This window comes from Canis aureus, chromosome 12 (genome assembly GCF_053574225.1).
Source record: "Canis aureus isolate CA01 chromosome 12, VMU_Caureus_v.1.0, whole genome shotgun sequence".
Lineage (NCBI taxonomy): Eukaryota > Metazoa > Chordata > Mammalia > Carnivora > Canidae > Canis > Canis aureus.
This window is the reverse complement of record NC_135622.1, coordinates 1,314,698-1,338,959: the sequence shown is the minus strand read 5'-3', so window position 1 is coordinate 1,338,959 and position 24,262 is coordinate 1,314,698. Positions and strand designations below refer to the sequence as shown.

General features: G+C 42.9%; 1 long non-coding RNA gene across 1 annotated transcript; it reads right to left on the bottom strand.

Moving 5' to 3' along the window:
- Positions 1-441: 441 nt before the first annotated feature.
- LOC144324772 (uncharacterized) lies at positions 442-23,162 on the bottom strand. The gene is made up of 4 exons (XR_013390201.1): positions 20,050-23,162; positions 4,871-4,932; positions 4,016-4,193; positions 442-992 (listed from the first exon to the last, which is right to left on the bottom strand). It is a non-coding gene; the product is annotated as an uncharacterized LOC144324772 (long non-coding RNA).
- Between the last annotated feature and the right edge of the window lie 1,100 nt (positions 23,163-24,262).

Below are 24,262 nucleotides of genomic sequence, written 5' to 3'. Positions count from 1 at the left end.
TTAATGGCATCAACACTACCTAGGAACCAGCTATAAATGCAAATTCTCAGTCCTTACCCCAGACCAACTGAACCAGAAACTCTGGAAGTGGACCCCAAATATCTGTGTTTTAAACCCTCCAGGTAATTTTGGTGCTTGCTAAAGTTTCAGAACCTCTGTATTTAGACCAGTTGTTTTCAAAGTTGGCTGCACATTAGAATAACCTGGAGCTTTGTAAAATATTGAAGCCAGGTCCCATCCCCACCCTCCAAAAATTGAATCAGATTTTGTGGGAATGATGTTCAGGCTTTACTGTGTTTAAAATTTCCACAGGTGGGGTGCCTGGTTGGCTCAGTCAGTAGAGCATGCAACTCTCAATCTCAGGGTCATGAGTTCAAGCCCCATGTTGGGCATAGAGCCAACTTAAAAAAAATAATAAAAATTTAAAACTTACACAGGTGATTCTAATTTATAGCCAGTGTTAGATCATTGCCTTAAAAGTTTAGAGAACACATAGAGGTAGCTGCTGAGTCAATAGGAAATGACAACTCCCAACACTATGACTTCTAGCTATCAGTTTTATGTTTCTGGGCCCTGAGGCCTTTCTGGGTTTCCTTGAAGACAAACTAGGCCATCATAGTCACACAAATACATCTCATTGATATGAAGTAAGAGAATACTAACGACATTTGCATAACATTGATATAAAGGTGGAGTTTTACTACTTTTGATTATAAGACCTAACCTGTGGCATTATTTAGATTAACACTGTCATATTATAGCCCTTTGTTGAGGTCGTCACATTTTGATTGGTCTCTGATTTTCCCTCCCCACTGTCCTCCTTGATTTCCTGATTCTGGATGGAATCACAGGGAGTCACAGTCATGTAGAATAGAAATCATGAAAACAAAAGAAGCAGAAACTTTTCTAAGCCATCTTGAGTAGTGAGAATGGGGAGCTCTCAATACATTATCTCTCGCATCTCTTGTGGTAGATGAAGATAGTGGGACAGGCTGAAAAGAAGAAAAGATAGTATGTACAGCTGTGGTTTATAAACTGTAAAGTATTCTAGAAACTTAAGGCAGTATTATGTTTTTCTTCTTAAATTAATAATTATGCAGGTGGGCATCATTGTAGTGTGGTCTGGTTTTAGAGGTATCTTAATATGGTACATTGAATGAATCATCTTAGTAGCATTTCTGCAAAAACAGAGTTTGGGATTTCTGTGGACTCAGTTGAAGGTTTAATATGTGAGAATAATCAGGGCTTCATCTCCTAGTCTCTTCTCTGAGTTTTATAAAATGACCCAGTTCTGAGGCCCTATAATACCTTATCAGATTACATCTATTTTTAAGGACACCATAAAATGGTATCTTAGAAGGAATTAGGACAGGATGGGGCCATTTTGGGGGCAATACAGCTAAAATGCCTTTCATCTGTCTTATTTGTTTTTCCCTTAAGTCCCAGAGACACTTTTAATCAATGTTTTAGAAACTGGATGTCATTTGAAGAAGTTAAGATTTCAATCATAGCAGGAGTGATGTTGGAAAAAAATTTTAAATAAATTCACTTCATTTCACTTTGAACAGATGCCAAAATGTATCTCTTCATTCTAGAGTAAAGCTATTTGAAAGACGTTGAAAACAAACTCCTTTCCAAAGTTTCTTCTAGTCTCCATGCTATTCCCCTGCATTATTTACCATGATGAACACCCAAAATAGCATTAGTCTGGCAAATATAGGGCATGGGACAGGAGCTGGAGTTGGGAAAGTAATTACCCAACCCATCATGGAAGCTGTGCCTGAGTTAGAAAAGAAAGTTGAGCTCCTTCAACTTTGGGCATCATTCAAATTGGAAGGGATTTCAGATCATTTAATCTTATAGGCTTTGGATCACTTAGAAGAAGTTAGATGCTAGCTTGGCAGTATAATAATTTTTTCTGCACTACTGCAGAATGCAATGGAGAGAGAAGGTGATAGAGGCAGTATAGATGATATCAAATATTGATTTTTTTTTTAAAGATTGGTTCTTGACATCATTGTGAAAAAAGATTTTGTCCTTTCCATTATCCTTATTCCATGCTTTTTGTTCCCTTTTTGTATCCTCTATCCCGGGGCCAGGAGTACAATGAGGCAAGCATGGTGCCTAGGGTAAAAAATGTAAGGAAGAATCACTCACCCACACACCCAGCATTTACATACTAGTGGCCCTGTGTTTCTTCCCTATCATATCATCAGGAAAACCATCTGATAAACTAATTTATGACAGTGTTGGAAGCATACTGAACTACTCACTCTCAAGAATATGTGTGTGTCTAAAGTGGAATTTCTGGAAAGGCAATATTTCACCTAAAGAAAGGTCCTTTTCAGTCTTAGCTTATAAACAAAAAATTTGAAATCAAAATCTTGATTATCAGATTATTGACAATAATCAACAGGTGAATCAATAAAGAAAATGTTATATAAAATAGAATATTATTCAGCCTTAAAAAATGAAGGAAACCCTGCCATTTAGGACCACATGAATGGGGGATATTATGCTAAGACAAAGCAGGATAAATACTACATGATACTACTCATTCAAGGAATCTTAAATAGTCAAATTTATAGAAGCAGGGATTGGAATAGTGGTTACCAGGGGATGGGAGGAGGGGGAAATGGGAAGGTATTAATTAGATAGTATCAAAGTTCAGTTACCCAATATTCAGATTCATAAGTTCTAGAGACATATTGTACAGTGCCTACAGTAACAACACTATATTCTTAAAAATTTAGTAAGAGGGTAGATCTTACAATAAGTGTTCTTTTCACAAAATAAATAAAGAAGGCTGGAAGAAACTTTTGAAGGTGATGGATATGTATATGGCATAGATCATGGTGATAGTTTCATGAGTTTATGCTTTTCTCCAAGCTCATCCAGTTGTATACATTAAATATGTATAGCTTATTGCATGTCATTCATGCCTATTTAATATAATATGGAACAATAAGGGATTCCATTGACTAAAGGGAAGAATTCATGGAGGTAATGGAAGATGAAGTTGAAAAGAAATGTTGGGGTCAAATTATGAAGGGCTCTGAATAAAGGCTTCAGGTCCTGGAGATTATTACAACTGAGTTGAGAGTGTTTGATCTGAGGAAGATGGGAAAGGTCCCATTCACCTGTATGCTTTCCTTTGGCCCATTAGAGTTTAACTCGAGTTTCCCATTAGAGATGAACACATTCATAATAACATGTCCTGAGGGTTGGACAGCCCCTGAACATAAGTATTTATTTACACTTTAGTTTAAACTAAACTGGTGCAAACTAGTAACCTAGTTTAGCATAAACAGGTAACCTTGTGTAAACTAGTAACCTAGTTTAATGTAATCTAGTGTAAAATAGTAAATTAGTTTAGTGTAACCTGGCAACATAGCATAAACTAATAACCTAGTTTAGGGTGGCTTAGTAACATAGCACAAACTAGTAACCTAGTTTAGAGTAATCTAGTAACCTAGCATAAACTAATGAATTAGCTAGGGTAACCTAATAACCTAGCATAAACTAGTAAGCTAGTATAGCATAAACTAGTAAATTAGTGTGAATTAGTTACCTAATAAACTAGTAAACCAGTGTAAAATAAACTAGTTTACTAGGCAAATGGCCATGTTCCTTGTAATAACTCTTGAAAATGAGGCATTTGGGGTTATATTTATAGAAGGAGGCACTGTCCTTTTATAAATATGGATAAAGAATGGCAGACTTTAAGAGCATTCTCCAGTATGATACTTGGGCAGCAGACTATGATCAAAAAAGAAAATGGTAACAACACAGGAGGTAACCATGAGATAATGGACATCAATGATGATAACTTATAATTCATAAATCAATTTTACTTCCATTATTTCATTTTATCCTCATAACGGCTTCAAGAGGGAGCTGAGACAGTGATTACTTTTATAACAAGCATAGTGAACTTCTCAGACTTTCATGCCCTGAAGATCACCAGGTCTCTGCCAGAACTCAAGCATTCTTTTTGCCACCCTGCAAAACTCACCTATTTCACACTCTTCCAAAGGCCAGTCCTTCAGGGATTTAAAACTTCGGTTCTTCTATTAAATGCTATCATATTTTTGAGATTGTGACTCTTGAAGCCATGAACATTGACAGATCTGTGAGTGACAAAATCAAGGCAGATCAGCTTGTCCTAGTCTTGACCTTCCATCTTTGAATTTCTATATATGTTCCATTTGTCAGATTTTGAGAATAAATGGAGTAGAAAAAAGGAATATGAGTAGTTATAGAGGTTGAAAAAGTATTATTGTTTTATGTAAAATATGGAATATTTATTATTATGATTATTGTTTAGACATGCTTAGGCACTTACAGGGAGAGGACTGAGCCAAACCATTGTGAGTTTGTATTGTGCAGTTATTTTTCTTTTTAAGAATTTATTTATTAATGAGAGACACAGAGAGAGGCAGAGACATAGACAGAGGCAGAGAGAGAAGCAGGCTCCATGCATTGAGCCCGACTCAATCCCAACTCAATCCAGGATCATGCCCTGGGCTGAAGGCAGACGCTTAACTGCTGAGCCACCCAGGCGTCCCTATTGTGCAGTTATTAATACTGCATGATTGATATGCTCATTACACCTAAACCTTGGGCAACTAATTTCCTACTAATTTCCCAATTTCCACTTTATTTTTCTTCCCACAGAGACTCTTGCTTCCTGGGTCTGGAACCTGGAGCTGGAAACAAATGCTTGGGGACCTTACTGCACCCCCAAGGGAGATGTCTGGTAGCCTGGAGTTGGTGTGGCAGAAAAGAAGGCCCTTTGTTAGACTCATCCTTGGACTCTGGGAGGCAGAGAGGGAGGGACCTGCCAACATAGAGCCAAACAGTAACTCACCTATACAGTAATGTAGTTGACAGCACTTGTGCCTTGTTATCTCACCAAGTCTTCAGGACAACCTGAAGAGGCAAGCAGGGCAGACAGCACTGTGAGGACACTGGGGCTGAGAGAAACAAAGTGCGTCTCCTGAAGTTACCTGGCTGGAGAGCATTGAGGCTGGTATATGACCTCAGAGCACACAAGGCTAGATCCAGTGTTTTAGCTATATCACCCTGCTTTCTAGGAAATGGAAATTTTCCATACTTAGAGACCACTCTTGTAAATTTCAACTGCCATGACCATTTCTATTTAAAACATTGGTGGGGTGAACCCTTAGTTCTAAGCTTGAAGACCCAGGTCTGGTGTCACCATGTCCAGAAGCTCTTCTTAATTTCAACCTCTCAGCTTGGATTTAGGTACCTTTCCACTGGGCATCTTTACCTCAATGATAGCATTTACTACTTTTTTGTTTACTTATGACTTGTTTGCTTATTTGGTCTCAGCTGCTAAGATGTGAGTTACTCTGGATATGGGTCTTATTCATTGGCTCTCCAGGTGCCTAAAATATAGTTGGTGGGCTTTGAACTGAATGTCTTTGCCTGAATTCTTTGTCTCTGCATGGAGTTAGTGTCTTTCTTTCTCTCTTGACATTTTCATGTCTCCTACTCCCTACTCTCTGGAAAGGATCTTACACTCTCCTCACCCTGAGATATGAGTGATTGAGAAGCTGATGCAGAATTCTTCCTTGTGGTATCTACATTTTAATAATCAACTGGCACCACCATTGTAGAATTTTCAGCATGGGAAATCCTGGTGGTATTGTCTCATTGTGTGGAGAGAAGGCTGCTGTTCCTTGATATACCACTGCAATGCAAAGTGACCAGGTAAAGGGAGAAGGGCCTGTCTGTGAGACCATTGGTCTCTCATCTGTGAGAGCATGTGACTGCACCTGTTGGAACATGATGTGTGTGTCTGTGTGAGTATATGCATACATTTGTATACCCTTGAGCTCCTAAAACCAGAGAAAAAGAGAGTATGAAACATATACAGTCTATTTCTTCCCAGAGACAGAGCCAGCGAAGGAAAGACCTGAGAGGGAAGAAGACTAATATAGTTGGAGCTGGTCACCTTCTTCTGTCTCCTCATCCTCTGTCCCTTCTCCCTTCTGATACATCTGGGAAGATGGGCCAGTACTTGTGTCTGTCTGGAATATAGCAATGCCTTAATCAGATCACCATTAGGCTCTTGAGTGGGTTACCAAACTTGTACAGTATAGATGGCAACATGGGCACAGAGCAGGCTGGAGGATGGGACTGAGATAGAATCAAGGGCAGAGAACACAGCATGCCATTTGTCTACTCTCTAAAACACCATGAAATTTTAATGCCCACAAATGTGTGCTCAGGTCACTCATTCAGAGGTCATTCTTTGAGTCACAGGCACATTTCTTCATCATTGGTTCAACAACCATTTGGTGCATGCCTCCTCCCTACCAGATTCTGGGCAGGATGCTACATGGGGTAGATGGCCCCAAACCCCTCCCAGGACATCATTGGCACCTCCCTTTCTGACACTGTTCTCAGCTTTGTTTAAATTATAAGCTTCCAAGGGCAGGATCTAGATTCTTTTTTTTTTTTTTTTAATTTAAGTTCGATTTGGCAACATATAACAACCAGTGCTTATCCCATCAAGTGCCCTCTTCAGTGCCTGTCACCCAGTCACCCATCCCAACTTCTGCAACTTCCCCTTCTGCAACCTTTTGTTTGTTTCCCAGAGTCAGGAGTTTCTTGTGGTCTGTCTTCCTCTTTAATTTTTCCCCACTCAGTTTCCCTTCTCTCCTTTATAGTTCATCTCACTATTTCTTATATTCCACGTATGAGTGAAACAATATGATGATTGTTTCTCTGATTGACTTATTTCACTCACCATTATACCCTCCAGTTCCATCCGCATAGAAGCAAATGGTCGGTATTCTTTCTTTCTGATGGCCATTGTGTATATAGACCACATCTTCTTTATCCATTCATCTTTCGATGGACACCGAGGCTCCTTCCACAGTTTGGCTATTGTGGACATTGCTGCTATGAACATTGGGGTGCAGGTGTCCTGTTGTTTCACTGCATCTGTATCTTTGGGATAAATCCTCAGCAGTGCAATTGCTGGGACGTAGGGCAGATCTATTTTTAACTCTTTGAGGAACCTCCACACTGTTTTCCAGAGTGGCTGCACCAGTTCACAGTCCCACCAACAGTGCAAGAGGGTTTCCCTTTCTCCGCATCCTCTCCAACATTTGTTGTTTCCTGTCTTGTTAATTTTCACCATTCTCACTGGTGTGAGGTGGTATCTCATTGTGGTTCTGATTTGTATTTCGGATCTAGATTCAAATCATCTCTGCCTCTCTCCAAATATCTTGTACTATACTTTGCCCATAGGTCTTAGACACACATTTCTTGAACAAGTAAATAAGTAAATTAATGAATGGCTTGCAAGATATGACCTCTACATTTAAGAAGTTGACAATCTATTAAGGTAGAAAATAATAAAAGACTTCCAGGATCTCTTCCAATTTTGTGATTATGTTTTTATGAAATATCTGTGATATAATGCAGAATGTAACACATTGCATATGTATATTATCACAGGAAGAAGAAACTTGGCTTTAGATTCAACCCACTATTCAGTATCAGCTCTTCATCCAATAGCATCCCAGGCACTTCTGAATTATTGCCTCACTTCATCTTGACAATACTCTTATTCAGAATGCAATATGGCTTAATGATAACAGTAGATACTGTTTATCAAGAATTGCTCTGTGCGGCTTCCTGCATGGAGCCAACTTCTCCCTCTATGTCTCTGCCTCCCTCTCTCTGTGTCTCTCATGAATAAATAAATAAAATCTTAAAAAAAAAAAAAAAGAATTGCTCTGTGCCAGGCACTATGCTAAACTCTGTGTATGAATGATCTCATTTAATCCCCACAACAAGCCTATAACTAGGATATTATTTTTCTATTTTAGTGGAAACAGAGGCCAATGGGGAATAAACAACATGTCCAAGAGACATGGAGTTAGTTCCTGGCTGCCCTGGGGCTTGAATCCCATCTGTTTGATATCAGCATTTGGACTTTTAATCACTTTGGTTGGGATGCATAGGGCTCTGGGGACACATCATGTCTTTGATGCCCAGCCCATCACTTTGTAGCTGTGTGATCTTGGGAAGCTCAGGCTCTCTGAGCTGCAATTCCCTCATTGGTAAAGCAGGAATAGTAACCACTACCTTAGGAGATTGCTTTCAGGATTCAGTGAGATAATATATGTACATGTCTGTCACATAGTAGGTGTCAATGCCTGTTAGTCCTTGTCTTTTAAAAAATAAGGTAACTTAAAAAATGGACCGGCAAAGCACTTGTCCTTCAAACCCATCCTGTTGCATCACTGTTCCCTGCCCCTGGCCAGATTCTATAGGTTTTTCAGTCACTTTCAGATATTAGAAGTTTTATTTTCAGGTATTAAAAAGGCCAGGTGGATCTAAATCAATACTTTCATTTCACATCCAATTTAAGCTTTTCTCTTTCTTCCCAACTTGGGACCTCTCTGTGTGCTCGTTAGTCAGCAGTGGAGTGAGGGTGGGTGTTTATTTCTTTAAGCTCCTCTTCCATCCCATCCCAACTACTGGCCTTGCCTAGCACTCCTTCAGGGCTGGATGGAAGAGGCATAGAAGGAAGGGCACATTGGTTTCTATTGGCATTGCTGTAATACGGTAACAAGGTCCTCTGTGTTCTCTTTGGGTGCCCAAATGCTGGCCCTTTCCCTTCTGAGGTGCTTCTATGGGTTATTTAAAATATTTTCCTCATAATCCTCCAACAACTAGAGTCTCTGGATGCCTCTCATTTCCTTCTCCAACATCACCTACCAACCTTTCTGCTGGGGTCTCTTTATCCAGCAGGCAGTCCTCTAGGGCAGGTCCATCTCAGGACAGCTCTTGTCCAGCTCCTGCTGCAACATTCAGTTATCCCAGGGAGAGTTCCACCAGATGCAGAATGCTCAGACTTTCTCCACTGGCAGTCAGCCTGCCCCTGGCCTTCCAACTTTCCAGGTGAGGATCAGATACCAGTCTCCAATCTTCATGCATCTCAAGCTCCCCAGGATACAGTTCAGATTCTCCAGAAACTCATGCCCTTTGCTCCAGTCTCATGGAGGGGCACAGGGCCCCTTCCTAGTCCATCTGGCTTCCAGTGAATATCCTCAATTAGCCTTCACCCTTTTCTTGTGTATGAGATTGAGGTGGGTGGTGGGGTGTAGGTCCCACATTGAATATCCTTTTTTCCTGGTAAGCCTTACAGATGAGATGCATCTAAGCACCCTTTTTTAGAATGTCTACACAGTAAATTGTCATTTTTCTCAGCTTTAGGACCTCAGCCCAAACTCTAAGATGATAAAAAAATTCAATAATGTACTGTTACAATTCTCTCACTCTCCTATGTACAGTGCATGTAGTTTTCAAAGTCAAATGGTAACACAAGGGGAATAACAGAAAGGGGCAGTTGCCTCTCCTTTCCATCCTGTCTCTTTGGCTCTTTTCCCAAAAGCAACTGTTTCCAACTTTTTCTGCTATTTATTTTGATCATCATGTCCTTGCTTCTAAATGACACACATTTATAAAAATCATTTCAGGAATTATCCATTGTCTTCCTCATGCCAGAGAAAGGAATTTAAATCTTTCACTATCCGCTCCCCCCCACCAATATTTCCTTTTCTCTGCCTTCCTAATATAGTTCTCTAACATTTTTTTATTAAACAATATATCTGTTGTTCCTATGTAAATGTTAACATTTAAGTCACATATTGTACTGATTATATTTCTGCTCTTGAATAACTTTTTTGTTTTCCTTGGAATCTATCTCTACTCATTTTAGTTGTTTGCTTGATGTGTGATATGTGAATACTTCCAACTCCTTGACAAAACGATAACTCTTCTCCACAAAGTTGAACACATGAGGTCATCTGTCTCTTCTGGGTTTGGGGGGGGAAAACCATCCACAGGAGCCTTCAGCTATTCTGTTCTCTCTGCTCTGGATGCTCCCTGGGACCCCACTACACTGCTATCATCTTGGGATTTTCCTTCACTATCATCATGCCTTTCAACTCTGGTAGATAGTGATTTGATATCTTTCTCTTCCATGGCTTATATTTTATTTTCATTTTGGTTTCATGTATCTTCAGGAGCTTCCTGAGAAACGTTCATGGTAGATAATTTTTTTTTTCAGACCGTGTTGGAAATGTTAGAATAAGAAAGTTTGACTGGGTATTAAACTGTAGGTTAGAAGACATTTTTTTTTTCCTCTCAGAACTTTAAAGGTATTGGCTTGTTGTTTCCTAGCTTCCAACATTTTCAATGATAAATCTAATACTATTTTCATATCTGATTTTTAAAATGTCTATTTCTCCCCTGTGGTTCTTCTCTTATCTTTGTTATCCTGAAATTTCACAATCATGCGTCTTAATATGGCTCCTTTATTTTAAAAATATTTTTAATTTTTATTTTAAATTAAGGTATAATTGACATGTAGCATTTTATTCATTTTATGTCAACATATGGCTCTTTTAGAATTTGTTATGAGAGGTATGCTGTAAGTACTCTCATTCTTTCTCTGGTATTTTTATTAGCTGGATATTGGACCTCTAATTGATCCCCATCCCCCCACCCCTTGTTTTTTTAAAAAGTTTCCATCTCAACTTCTTGTTTTACCATCTGGAAGGTATCTTCACCTTTTTCCTTTTCAGTAGTCTATTAAGATTTTTTTATTTATGCTTTGATATTTTTAATTTATAAAAATTCTTTTATTGTACTCTGTCATTTTTTATAGTACTCTGCTTTTGTTCCATGGATGAAATATCTTCTGTTTTAGGAAATTACATTAAAAATTTTTTATCTTATTTTTTACATTGCTTCCTTTAAATTTACTGTTTTTATTTGTTTCTTTGGATTCTGTCTTCTTAGTATTTAGATATTCAGTTAATTTGTCTTTTCAGGTGAAAAGTCCTGCCTTCAAGTGCGCCCAAATCTGAAGGGTTTGGGCTTCCTCGATGAATAAACTTGGCTTACACAGGGCGGTAGAAATGTAGTTTCATGGCATCTTAGACCGGGAATGGTTCTGGGGCTCTGGATCACTTCTATAGACTTTTGAATATCCTTCTGGCGTACTCCCCCCATACACACCTGCTTCCAGAGCTACCTGGAGGCTGCCTATTCTTGGGTCTTTTGGTGGTTTTGTGCTGGTGTCTCAACTTTATTTCCTCAGAAATGCAGCCTTTATGTGCCGTATTTTATTAGGCAGTGCAATTACAGGGATACAGAAATGAGGAGAAATGGGGGTAAAGCAGGGAAAGAGGGGGAGCCTATGCAAAAGTGTATTACTGTGCTGGCCCCCACTTGGTTCAAGAGCAACTAATTCCTTAATCTTACAGGACTGGCTTTCAAATATGAACAAATGTGCTTTGGTACAATCTATCTGAGGTTAGGGAAAGAGAATAATTTATCCCCTAGTCCCTTGCTCCTACTGGCCAAAAGTTTACTTCATAGGAAGTTAGCTTTCTTGTTGTTCTGAGTCATTTAGAATGGGCACTGAACAAGCCCCATAGTGTCAGCAGGAGAGTTCTAGGGCAACAGCATGAGGAGTGCAGTGCAGATGTGAGATCAGGGGCTGCTGGATTGTCTTGGCATGAATTTGCTTGGGTCCCATGCACAGGCAGTCATACCCATTGGATGGAGAGGAACACATGGCAAAAGGCAAGGCCAATGCACACAAATAAGAGACATTGGATACAAGTGGGGATTAGCTCACCCCTCATTGGATTCCTTACCACAAGAATTTACATTTCCAAGAGCTCTGAAATCAGCTCTTTCCTATCTATATTCCAGTTTCTAAAATTATGGTGATATTTTTCATTTGCTCTGATCTCTACTTCCATGGTTTTCGTCCATGTGAATTTATACTTAAAAAATATATTTTTTTAGTCATTTAAAAAATTTTGAGTTTTGATGGGGCTCCTGGGTGGCTCAGTTAGTTAAGCAACTGCCTTCAGCTCAGGTCATGATCCTGGAGTCCTGGGATGGAGGACTTGGGCTCTCTGCACAGTGGGGAGCCTGCTTCTCCCTCTGCCCCTTTACCCCACTTGTGCTCTCTCTCTCTCAAATAAATAAATATTTTTTTTTTAAAAAGAAATTTTGAGTTTTGAGAACAAACCTGTATGTTTATTCTGTCATGAATCAATGTCCATCGTTACGTATGTGGAATGATTTATAGGGGCACCTTGGTCTCTTCTCCACTCCTCCATTTACTCTGACACTCAAAGTTCCATATAGTATGAAAGTAATCCTTTCGTCTATGAGTTTTCTTGATCAGCAGCTCCCTTATAGAAGGGAGGATCTCTTTAAGAGATGGGAGAGGATGCTAGAAGGCATTCTGAGACAGTGTACCTTAGCTAGATCTCAGGGTCCCATATGATTTCCATGGGAGAAAATGGGATGTGGGGGCAGGTAAGACTTTCTAGGCATAATGAAGAGTAAGGAGTAAAGATGGAGAAGTGGGAAGGAGCACAGTGTGTTCAGAGACTGGCAAGTAGCTTTGATTGACTGGTATTTGGGGTTTTGTAGGATATAGAGTTGGAAAGTGTGCTTTCTGAAGCCCTTGGATGCCAGGTTAAGGAATTGGGACTTGGTTATGTATGCAGTATGAGTGTTTGAGCAGTGAGTGATCCAATCCTATCAATGCTTTGTGAGGATTAACCCATCTGTTGGGCTGGGATGCCAAGGAAGGAAGATCCAGAAACTGTGCACAACTTGAGGAATGTTGTGAAGAATTGGAAGAGAAATTGGGGGACAGACCTGGAAGATCCCCAAAGAGGCATTAAAGTTTTGCCAACCAGTGCTAACACTCAGGGCTAGACTGCACATGCTCCCTTCATATGGCCAACTGTTTCTCATCCTTCAAAAGTCACTTCAATGGTCACATATTCCAGGGTGCTTTCCCTAGGCTGAGTCAGGGGTCCCTCTTGGGCACTGCCATAGTCCCTAGGTTTGGATCCACCTAACACTTCTTATGTTATTCTGTAAGAATTTAACTTGTCTGAAATCTCTTTGTGCACAAGGTGTCTGCTTTATTTAACTGTGTGTCCTCAGAGATTAGCACAGAGTTTTGCCTACAGCAAATGCTCAATAAATGCTTGTTGAATTAATGAGTAAGTCTAGGGGTGCCCTGTTAAATTGTATTTGCAGACTTTGTCTGGCAATGGTCAGCAACCTGTGAGGAGAAGCAGAGGAAGAAGACAGAGGAGTTAGGCCAAGATCAAGGAGCTGGCATGGTGGTTCTGAGAATAGCAAGGCATCAAAGGTCTAGGATGTTGGTGATGAGGGCTGTAGGCAGCACCAAAATACTCTCAATAGGGTATCACTTCACAAATGTCAGAATGGCTAGTATCAAAAAGACAAAGAAATAACAAGTATTAATGATAATGTGAAGAAAAGAGAACCCTCATACACTATTGGTGGGAGTGCAAATCGGTGTAGCCATTGTGGAAAACAGTATGGAGGTTTCTCAAAAAATTAAAAATAGCAACACTGTATGATCCAGAAATTCCACTTCTGGATATTTATCCAAAGAAAATGAAAACACTAATTCAAAAATATATATGCACCCTTATTGAACAATGACAAAGTTATGGAAAGAACCTAAGTGTCCATCAATGGATGAATGATAAAGAAAATGTGGTACGTATATACAAGGAATACTACTAAGCCATAAAAAAGAATGAAATTTTGCTATTTGCAACAATATGAATGAAACTTGGGGGGTATTATGCTAAATGGAATAAGTCAGACAGAGAAGGACAAATGCAGTATGACTTCACTTATATATGGATTCTAAAAGACAAAACAACCAATCATCAAAACAAAACTTACAGATACAGAGAATAGATTGGTGGTTGCCAGAAGGGAGAAGGTGGGAGAAATGGGTGAAGGAGCATAAGAGGTACAAACTTCAAGTTATAAAATAAGTCATGATGTAACATAAAGCATGGTGACTATAGTCAAAAGCATTGCATTGCAAATATGGAATTTGCTAAGAAAGTAAATCTTAAAAGTTCTCATCACAAGGGGTGCCTGGGTGGCTCAGTGGTTGAGCATCTGCCTTTGGCTCAGGTCATAATCCAGTGTCCTGAGATCAAGTCCTACATTGGCCTCCCCACAGGGAGCCTGCTTCTCCCTCTGCCTGTGTCTCTGCCTCTCTCTGTGTCTCTCTTGAATAAATAAATAAAATCTTTAAAAAAGTTCTCATCACAAGAAAAACATTTTTTTTGTAATTTTGCATGGTGACAGATGGTAACTAGACTTATTATGGTGACCACTTCATGGTGTATACAAATCTCCAGTCATTATGTTGTACACCTGAAACTAATGTAACGTATGCCAATTATACTTCAATAAGAAAATAAACTTCATAGAACTCAGGATGGATCAAGAAGTATCCCTTGGAAACAAATGATAGCTGTAGTTATCAATTGCATTTATTGATCACAAGGGAGTATTTCTATTTCTTGTGCTATGAGCCTCATGGCAATCATCTGAGGTATGAAGGACTTGTGTTATTACACTCATTCTGCAGTGAATCCTTTGAGACTCAATTGACAGAGGGATACTAAATTCCAGAGGCAGAACTCAAACTCATGCATCCAGCCTCTCATCCCAGGCTGTTTCAGCTTCGACACACACACTCCTGACACACATACACTTGGCAGATGCATGAATGAGCACACACAAGCTTGCACTCACTTGTAGAAGTGCACCCAGAAACGTAGACCCTAAAACTGGAGGCTGTAACAGTGAAGTTCATTGTGGGTCTTCCAAAAACTCATATCTCTAGGGCTATCAGGCTGCATAAGCTGCCAGAAAAGGAGGGGGAAGAAAATCAAAGAATCTCTTTGACAGCTCCCATTAAGTGAAATATGAGGTGAGACAGAACGAAATAAAATTGAGAATGAAACGACAGGGTTTTTCTATCTGACCGAAAACATTTGAAAGCCATTGGTCTGATTGCTACCCATTCATCACCTGCCTCAGCTGGTGCAGACCCTCTCTGCAGGTCCCTTCTTCATGCTCACCAGGGAGAAAATATCTTTTGAAAAGGGGATGCCCCTGCCAAGTCAGCTCAGAAAAGCACTTCATGTTGTGGGGAGACTTCAGGCCTCCTAGATGCACTAACTTCCCATCTCCTAGCACTGAGGTCTTATTTCAGCATGCCCTGTTCCCAGAACATCTCCTCTTTCTAGTTCCTATTTCCTACACAGTCTCTACATTCCCAGAGAAATCTTCATTCCCAGCATGTCCCCCCATTCTAGAATATTCAATAATCAGCAGCAGTCCATTCCTTAGATCACCTTCATTTCCAGATCATCCCAAATTCCCATTTCTCCCCTTCTTAACTCAGGCTCGCAGGACAGTCCTTCAGCCTCAGAATCTAGAACTCAATTCAAGGAGCACAGCATGGAGCTCCCAGGTTACTCTCCCTGTCCCTTGTCCATTGGAGTGGAGCCCTGGTTTGTAGGGACTTTGGTGAATTTCCTAGTAACCACAGCCTCTTCTCCCAAGCCAGTCTCCTCCCTTTGCCTCACTTGCCCTTAGGTGAGTGAGAACTACAGAGTAGTTTGCAGAACTAGGGTACAAGGAACTCTAAGGTCAATGAGAATTAAAAAAAAAAAATTATTGTTAGAAGAAATATATTTATTTATTTTTTTCTATAAATTTATTTTTTATTGGTATTCAATTGGTCAATGAGAATTAAAACAAGTCCAAGCAAGTCAGCTCACGCCTCACGGAGGGCTTTCCAGCTCTTCTCTAATGCTTTATTTCAGTGTGAGCCTATGAAGAGGCTTGATATGCATTCTCTGTCTTCTCCACCCCCTGCCTGCCTGTTAGGGACAGGAGGCATCGGCACTTCCCACTAGGGCTAGAGAGGGGAATTGACTTCCCTGCCTCCAGCTTCACATTTCAATCCATGCTTTTCCTATCAATTCTAATCTGCTTCCTGGCACCATTTTTGTTCCACTGATTAGCAACTAAAAAAACCCATACTGGACCTATAGATCCCCTTCCATGTATCACTAAATAGTCACTCTTCCCTCTCCTGTACTTACTATCAAAGGACTAGCTGTTACCCTCCTCTCTTGTGCGCTAGACCTAGGGATCTAACTTGGAGGGTAATAACTCTTATCTTTGAGGGTTGAGAGAATGTATGTGAAAGTGCTGAGCTTGTGACACCCTGAGACCTGTCTTCCAGTCACCCCACTGGCTGTTTGTGCCAGCCCCACCCCAGCCAGGGGGATCCCTGCCTTCAACACTTGGCTTGATCTCTCCCCTTGTTGGGATATTCCTCTAGGTTTTCAAGATGCACAAAATAGTCAGTATGAGAATAAAGAGAACATGATAGGAGTTGGACTGTAAGAAAAGGACTCATCATCCTTCATGACCATTGTTTTTTTTAAATATTAAATCATTTATTGATTACACATAATGGATGATACACAAGCTTTAATCCCATATATAATTTTATCTGATACCATAATTCAATTTAGATATATTGCATAGGATGTGCCGACAATCATAATAACCAAATAAACTCCAGGACTTTGCTTGGATGACCCTTTTAATGGTGAACTCCAGGTCACAACACATTAACTGTCAGTTCAACCACACCAAGGTTTGTGGTTTCTGTGCCCAAGTAGGTTGCAAATAAATTTCGAATGGAACCTGGCATCACCCTGAAGGAATTCTAACTTCACACTGTTGGGGTAGTTTACCAAGATGGCTTCAGAGTACACTAACTTTACACAGCACATTTAAAAAAAGACACATTTATTCAGTGTCATGATCAGACTATTACATTTAGCAATCAACAGCATGGGTGCAAAAAAAAAGATTTACATTAAAACCCTTTGTTGGAATGCTTTACACTTTCCACAGAACAGAAACTAAAATAACCTGTTATACAATTAGTCACAAATACAATCCTCGAGTTTTTTGCCCATACACATGAGTATTGTCTAAAACATATCTTCTTTGTAGCAGCTAGGCCCTGCCACCGCTGTGCTTGGCTGAGTTCACAGATCTGTTGTAACCTGTAACTTCCCTGTCACTTCTCTGGCCCTCCTCTCCTGCTAAGCTTTGTTTCCTGGCAGTAATTAAAACCTTCTGCCACTGCCACAGCTGCTGCTGCTGGAACCGCCATAGCCACCTTGGTTTCGTGGTTTGGCAAAGTATTGGCCTCCACCACCATAGGGGCCAGAGCTTCTGCCTCCAAAATTTCCTCCTTTCATGGGTCCAAAATTTGAAGATTGATTGTTGTAATTGCCAAAATCGTTATAGCTTCCGCCACCTCCAAAGTTGCTTCCGTCATTACCAAATCCATTTTAGCCATCCCCACTGCCACCGACCGTATCTAACAGCACCTCGACTGCCACTGAAGCCACCTTGACCACTGAAGTTCCCTCCACGACCAAAGTTGTCATTCCCACCAAAACCACCTCCACGACCACCACCAAAGTTTCCAGAACCACTTCGTCCTCTTTGGCTGGACCAAGCACTAGCCATCTCTTGCTTCGATAGGGCTTTCCTTACTTCACAGTTGTGGCCATTCACAGTATGTATTTTTGAATGACAATCTTGTCTACAGAGTCGTGGTCGTCAAAGGTCACAAAAGCAAAACCTCTCTTTTTGCCACTGCCTTGGTCAGTCATGATCTCAATCACTTCAATTTTCCCATACTGTTCAAAATAACCTCTTGGGTGATGTTCTTCTGTGTCTTCTTTAATGCCACCAACAAAAATCTTTTTCACAGTTCAGTGGGCACCAGGTCTTGAGAATCTTCTCTTGAGACAGCCCTCTTTGGTTCCACGACTCTTCCATCCACCTTGTGTGGCCTTGCATTCATGGCTGCATCCACCTCCTTCACGGTGGCCTACGTGAGAACCCAAAGCCTCTGGAGCGCCTGGTGTTGGGGTCTCTCATTACCACACAGTCCGTAAGCGTCCCCCATTGCTCAAAATGGCTCCTCAGACTCTCATTGGTTGTTTCAAAGCTCAAACCTCCGATGAAGAGCTTCTGCAGCTGCTCAGGCTCTTTGGGAGACTCTGACTTAGACGGGACGGCGGTGGGAGGGGAGACTTTAACAATGTTAACTTGGCGGTTTCCAGGGGCAGAAAGGAGTAATCTAACAAACGTCCTTCATGTTCATTGTTAGGACAAAGGTTCATTCCCTCGTTGAACAAATATTAATTGAGCACTTACTGCAGCCTGGCAGTGAGCAGGATGCTCATAGGAACTGTTTGGTATAATCCTGTTCACAAGACAATCCTGAGTCGTCAAGATTTCCCAGTTTGTCAGCCTGACAGTTAAGACTATTTTCTTCCTATCCGTATAAACTCATTTTCTTTCCTTTTTTTTTTTTTTAAAGATTTTATTTATTTATTCATGAGAGAGAGAGAGATAAAGGCAGAGACACACAGGCAGAGGGAGAAGCAGGCTCCAGGCAGGGAGCCCGACCTGGGACTCGATCCCAGGTCTCCAGGATCATACCCCAGGCTGAAGGTGGCGCTAAACCGCTGAGCCACCCGGGCTGCCCTAAACTCATTTTCTTCTCAATTCAGAGGTTCACTTTTCTCTATCCAGTAATACACACAATCCTATAAATGGCCCCCTGCTTCACCTCCAAAGCCTAATTTCTGAGCAGCAGAGAGAAAAGCAAAGCTGCCACCAACTGAAACCTCCACACTGAAAACCCATTCCTTGTAAGCTCTTGTTCAGGGATTCTCTAGAAGGCTGGGTGGTGGGTGCTTTCCACCGGGGCCACCAGATTTGCATGCTCTCCGAAGGCAGGAAGAAAAGAGGGAAGGAAGAAGGGTAGGAAGGAAGAAGGGAAGGAAGGAGGGAAGGAAGAGGGAAGGAAGGAAGGAAAGGGGACTTTTATTCCTGACCCAGGCTGGGCTGTTGCTAGATCTCTCTCCACTCTCTTAATTATAATTCTATAATAAATTTTCCAGGGCATGAAGGTGCTCAGAGCACTTGGCTTTGCTTTTCTATAATAGTGTTTCATTTATCTTTCCTGTCTGAGGTGAGTATCTGTTGATCCAAGTTGATAACAATAGGGGAGCTGTTATTGATATGGTGAAGGGTGCGTCATCCATCCAGATGCTTGGGAGCTTAGTCTTGGGGACAGCTCCTGGACGATGGGGAGGAAAGAACCAAGTGGACGGTGTGGGTGATGGGTTGGGTGGAATTCTTAGTTACTCAGTCCATTAGCTGTGGCCACAACCCTTGGCGCCTGTCACTTTCCATTTGTTTTCCCTTTGTCTCTAGTCAATTCATATTACTCTGCCTCCCTATCCAAGCGTGATGTTACCTGGTACCATTCCAATTCCAAACCTGCCTGCATATTAATCTTGACAATGCACCTGTGGTTTCACTCATTCATACTTCAGCTGCTAATCCAAACGGTGCCATCTGTGCGAGGTATTGGCTCGTTTGTATCCAAAAAAAAGGGTTTGGAGCAAGGCACACACTTCCATTGACCACTGGCTGTGAGCAGTTCATTAGGTAATTGATATGCAGGTGAGGGAGGCCACAAAATCGGTGCTATGGGTCATGGGACTTTTACCTTTTGTGGCTACGAGGCTCCTCAGTTACCCTAAGGGAAGTGTGTCTGTGTGTATTTTCTCATTCGGGCATGTTTTCCAAGTGCTCGCCTTGTGCCAGGGAGGTATTCAGAGAAGACATGGATCTGGCACCTGCCAGATCAAGCCAAAGAAGCCCCGGGTATGCCCAGGCACCTGCTGCTGAACTCCGGTCCCCCGGGCTCTGGGGGTGGTAGCCAGGGACCGGCTCAGTGCCGTGCATACTCTGCAGCCCCACGGCCCCTGTGACCCAGTCTGTGGCCTGCCACATGCTCCCCAGTGGCTGATGGGCCTGCAGACCCCTGGTGTCTGCCTGTGCTTTCCCCTCCACCTCTTGCCTTCACCCCTGCCCAGCTGGAGCCACGCAGCTGCAGACCCCAGGGTTCTCAAAGCCCCTGCCCTGCTGCTTGCAGTCTGCAGGCTCAGCAAGGCTGCATTGTGAGAAGTGTATTTTTAGCTGCCCTAGGCCCCATACCTATTTTTAGCACCCAGCAGAGGGCTGTGGCTTGGCAGTGCTCCATGGGAGGGCTGGCCATAGGCTCCTGACCCGCAGGCTGCTCTGCCGAGTTGGCTTAGCTTCAGGTGGGATTACTCGCAGTAGTAAATTCTGGGTTTTGGAGCTTAGGCTTCACCAAGGTGGTGGTGCTCACCATTCAGGAGAGTTCGTTTCCCTGCCCAGGATTTGAAACCCTCTGATGTCATAATGCTCCAAGTCTGAGGAATGAAAGAGGAGGCCAGGCTAGCAGGAAATATTGAAGGGCCAAGAAGAGGGACAACGGGAGACATGAAGACCCAGACAGAAAGAGACCCAGAGGACCCAGAGGACCCAGAGGACCCAGAGGAGAGGGAGGGGGAAACACAGAGACAAACTGACAAAGACCGAAGCAGAGGAGGGTTTGGTGAGGGCTATGTGGGGACAGAGACACAGGCCAAAGGGTGGCAACAGAAAAAGAGAGCGATGAGGACAGACGACGCAGTCCCAACAGCTCAGGCTTGTGGATCCAGGCAAGGGGTGCTGTTCTGAAGTCCTTGGACTCATGCCGCCTGTCGGGGTTCACACCCGCAATACCAAGGCTGTTGTGATCATGTTTCGGGGGCCCCAAATGGTTAAGCAACTGGCCGGGGATTGCTCGGAAGGTGCCGTGCAGCCAGGCCCCAGGCCATGCCTGACCTCAGGGAGCCCAGCTCAGTCAGTACGTCCCTTGGGTGGGACAGGCGGGAGCAGATGAGGATGGAGGACTGAAGGGTGCCCACATCACTGTCACAGTGGGCTGAGCACCTGGAGGCCCATACCTGGTCCTTTCCCGGGGACAGTGGCTCTCTGAAATGGGGGCCATCCATCCAGGGGTTGGGGCTGAATTACAGCACCTCCCCCAAGCGTGTGTCACATGGACAGGGTCCCTGTGCTACTGCCGAGGCTGCCCGCAGGCTTCCTGATGCCATGACCACAGCCCAGCCCTTTCCCTCTGTGGAATCCCACCGCCCACTGTGGCGTTAAGGTCAAGGAACCGTCAGTTTCTCTGAGGACAGAGGTCGAGGCTCAGGACAGAGTGACATTATCGCTTTGGATTGTCATTCACACCCTGACCTAACACTGCCCACTACTCTTCTCTGGAACCGGGTGGTTTCTCAGCCCCCGCCAAGGGTACAGATGATAAATACCGTGCATGGACAAGAATTATTCTTGTTAATGATCTCCACCTCAGAAAACCTCAGCCCCTGATGGAGACCCAGTTCATATTCCTACATTTGTTGAGACTTCAAACAACAGAAGCAACAAGAAAGCCATTTCCAACAACAAGGGCCTGCCTGTGTAGACAGCAATCATAAGTCATTCTTCCATTCCTGGTTTCTGCCCTCCCCGCCCCTGCACAGTCAGCTATCCCCGTAAATCTCCTGAGCAGGTAGAGATTTATACAGGAGCCTGTCTGTGGGGCCCCTGGCGACCTCTGACACCTTCAGGAAGAGAACCGTAGGAATCACTATATTTTATTACGTATATTTATTATGTTATATTATATTATATTCTTAAATCAGAATATATGGATAGGCAGGTTGGTGCTTCGTGGTATACTGTCATCGGGGAGGCAGAGAGTGGAGACCTGACTGTCCACGGATTGGAAGGCATGTTGGAAAAGGGGGAACATGGGGATCATTTGTGAGGTCTGTTGGGCTGGCAAAACAACTCTGTCACTTATTGCTATGGTGGGGCCTTTTGTAGGATCGCTGCCACTGTGAAGAGGTGCAGATGCCTTCTAGAACACCTGCCTTTAGGGATGTGATAGAGTGCATGGAGAGGCAGGAACTGTGAATTCATCGGCACAGTGAACAAGTTATTGAAATAGTAAATCACTTCCATACTAGTGGGTTGGTAAATAGTACAAGTGGTTGAGACCAGAAGCATCTGTGTGATGTTGCTTGGGGATGTGGCCAGATTAGTGGGTAATGAGGTCTGGGAACAGAGGATAGCAAATATAGGGGACTCCCAGCAGCTGCTGAGCAAACTGAGATTGTGGGGGTGTACTGAACTCCTCCTCCAGAGGGGCCCGGCATCAATGGGACACTGGAACAGGTGCAGGGTGGCCAGGGTTAGTGGCAGCCTTGTCAGGGGGCCCCGGGACAAGCGTCTGAACCTGGCCACATGGAAGCCCTGGCATCAGATGCATACGCAGCCAGGGTGTGACTTCTGCAGAGAGCTCCCAACAGGGACCTGACAAGCAGTTGAACAGGAAAATCGTGGGAAGAGTTTGATCTAGCCCCTATAGCTAATCATAGGCAGAGAGGTTCTCCACATAGCCAGGGAGGATGCCCCAAACAGAAGATCACGCTGACAATTTTCAAAACACTTGTATCAAGCGGTAGGCAGTTTTAGTTAGAGGACAACAGGGAATAGATTTAAAATGTTTAAGTTTCTATATTAACTTATGTGTTGATTTATATTATTAAACGTTCTGAAGGCTACCCTTGCCCAGATACATAGACACAGCCTCGGTACTCTGAGCTGCAAGAGCCAGCAGGCCACTGGGAATGGGGGCGGGGGTACAGGCAGTCACAGTTCCAGGGGCTGTGGAAGGTCTGCGGGAACACTCTGGAGCAGGACACTGTGTGCCTGGGGCACGAGGGAGCAGGCACTTGACCCAGGACACCTCCCCACTCTCAGAACATTGGGACCCTTGGGGCCTGCCAGCGACTGTGCCAGACACTTGGCCCTCAAGGGCCCTTTGCCATCTGAGAGGGCAGAGCCGTCTCTGGATGCCCGCAAGGCTGGGACGCTTGGAGAGCGCGGGTGCCGCCACAGCCCCCGGAAAGGAGAAACGGGAAGACGGAGTAATTAATAGTTTCTTGTGGCTGATTCCTGACGCGACCGCGAGGTTGATGGTGCCGCAGTCTATTACCGACTTCATTACATTTATTTGCCTGCCAGGTGCCTGCCCTTTCTCTTGTCCGATCCTGTCATGGATAAATACTCCGGTGGCTCAGCTGGTCCCCCCTCGTCCCACTGCCGTGCACAGAGGGCTGGTGGAGGACCCCTGAGCAGGAGCTGTGGTCTGGCCCCGGTGAGCCAGCAGGGACAACAAGCCGGGTGGTCCTTCCCAGGCTGCCTTTCCCACCAGCACTGTGAGATGGCACTCAAAGCAGAATTCAAGGGGGCTTTCGCATACCTGTGGGGTTTTGCCTTAAATCCAAAGTGAACTAGATCATGGGGGCTGAAGACTGACTCCAGGCCTGGGAGATGGTGGAGCAAGCAATATATCATGACAATCATGAAATTGCAGACTTGGAAAGGATCAGAGAGGTCGCTTCCTCTGGCCACCCCTCCAAACCTCGAGTCCCTTCTGCACAAGACATTGCCAAGACTACACTTGGACTCCTCCGGTGACAGGGAACTCATTACTCCAGAGGCAGCTCATTCCATCCTCCGACAGCTCTGACTAAGTCCAAAATCTGTTCCCTTTCACTTCAAACTTGTAGTCTCAGTACTTTCGATTGAGCCAATAAGTTAAAAAAAACTAAAAACTGATTGATCGTCCATAAATTTCATCATATATTTGAAGAGAAAGATTTTGTTGTCACTGAAGTTTTCTCTTAAGTCTGGCTAAACGTCCTCAACTTCTTCAACAATTCTTCAGATGATGTAAATTATGTCTCTTTAAATCTGTCGCTCCCAGAATTGACCAGATACTGCAAGTGCAAAGCAGGGCGGGGCTACCACCTCCCTTGTGTTCAACATCATGCTTCTAATAATCAGATCAGCTATTAGGTCAGCCACATTACTTGGTTAATGAGCCTTTTTGAGACTTACATGTAGGCCAATAATAAATAATACACTGTAAGATGTGCCAATTTATGGAGCCAGGAAATACCCTAATGACATTGGTAAGGATGGTATTGTACGTAACAGATACTGATGGCAGACAAACAAACCCCAGAAAGCTCTGCCAATTTAACTAGGAGATTGTGGCACAGTAAACTGACCACTGACCCCACTGAAAAAATTTTCAATGATTTTTAAAACATATTAATTAATTCATCAATTGATCATGTTTAAGAGAATGATTTTAAGAGTGTGTTGAATCTGTTGAAACCAAAAATAACAGGTAACTTGCTTACTATCAGGACAATCTCCCAAATAATAAGCTATTAAACGCATTTTAACATACAATAATTGTGCATAGAATAACAAAGCA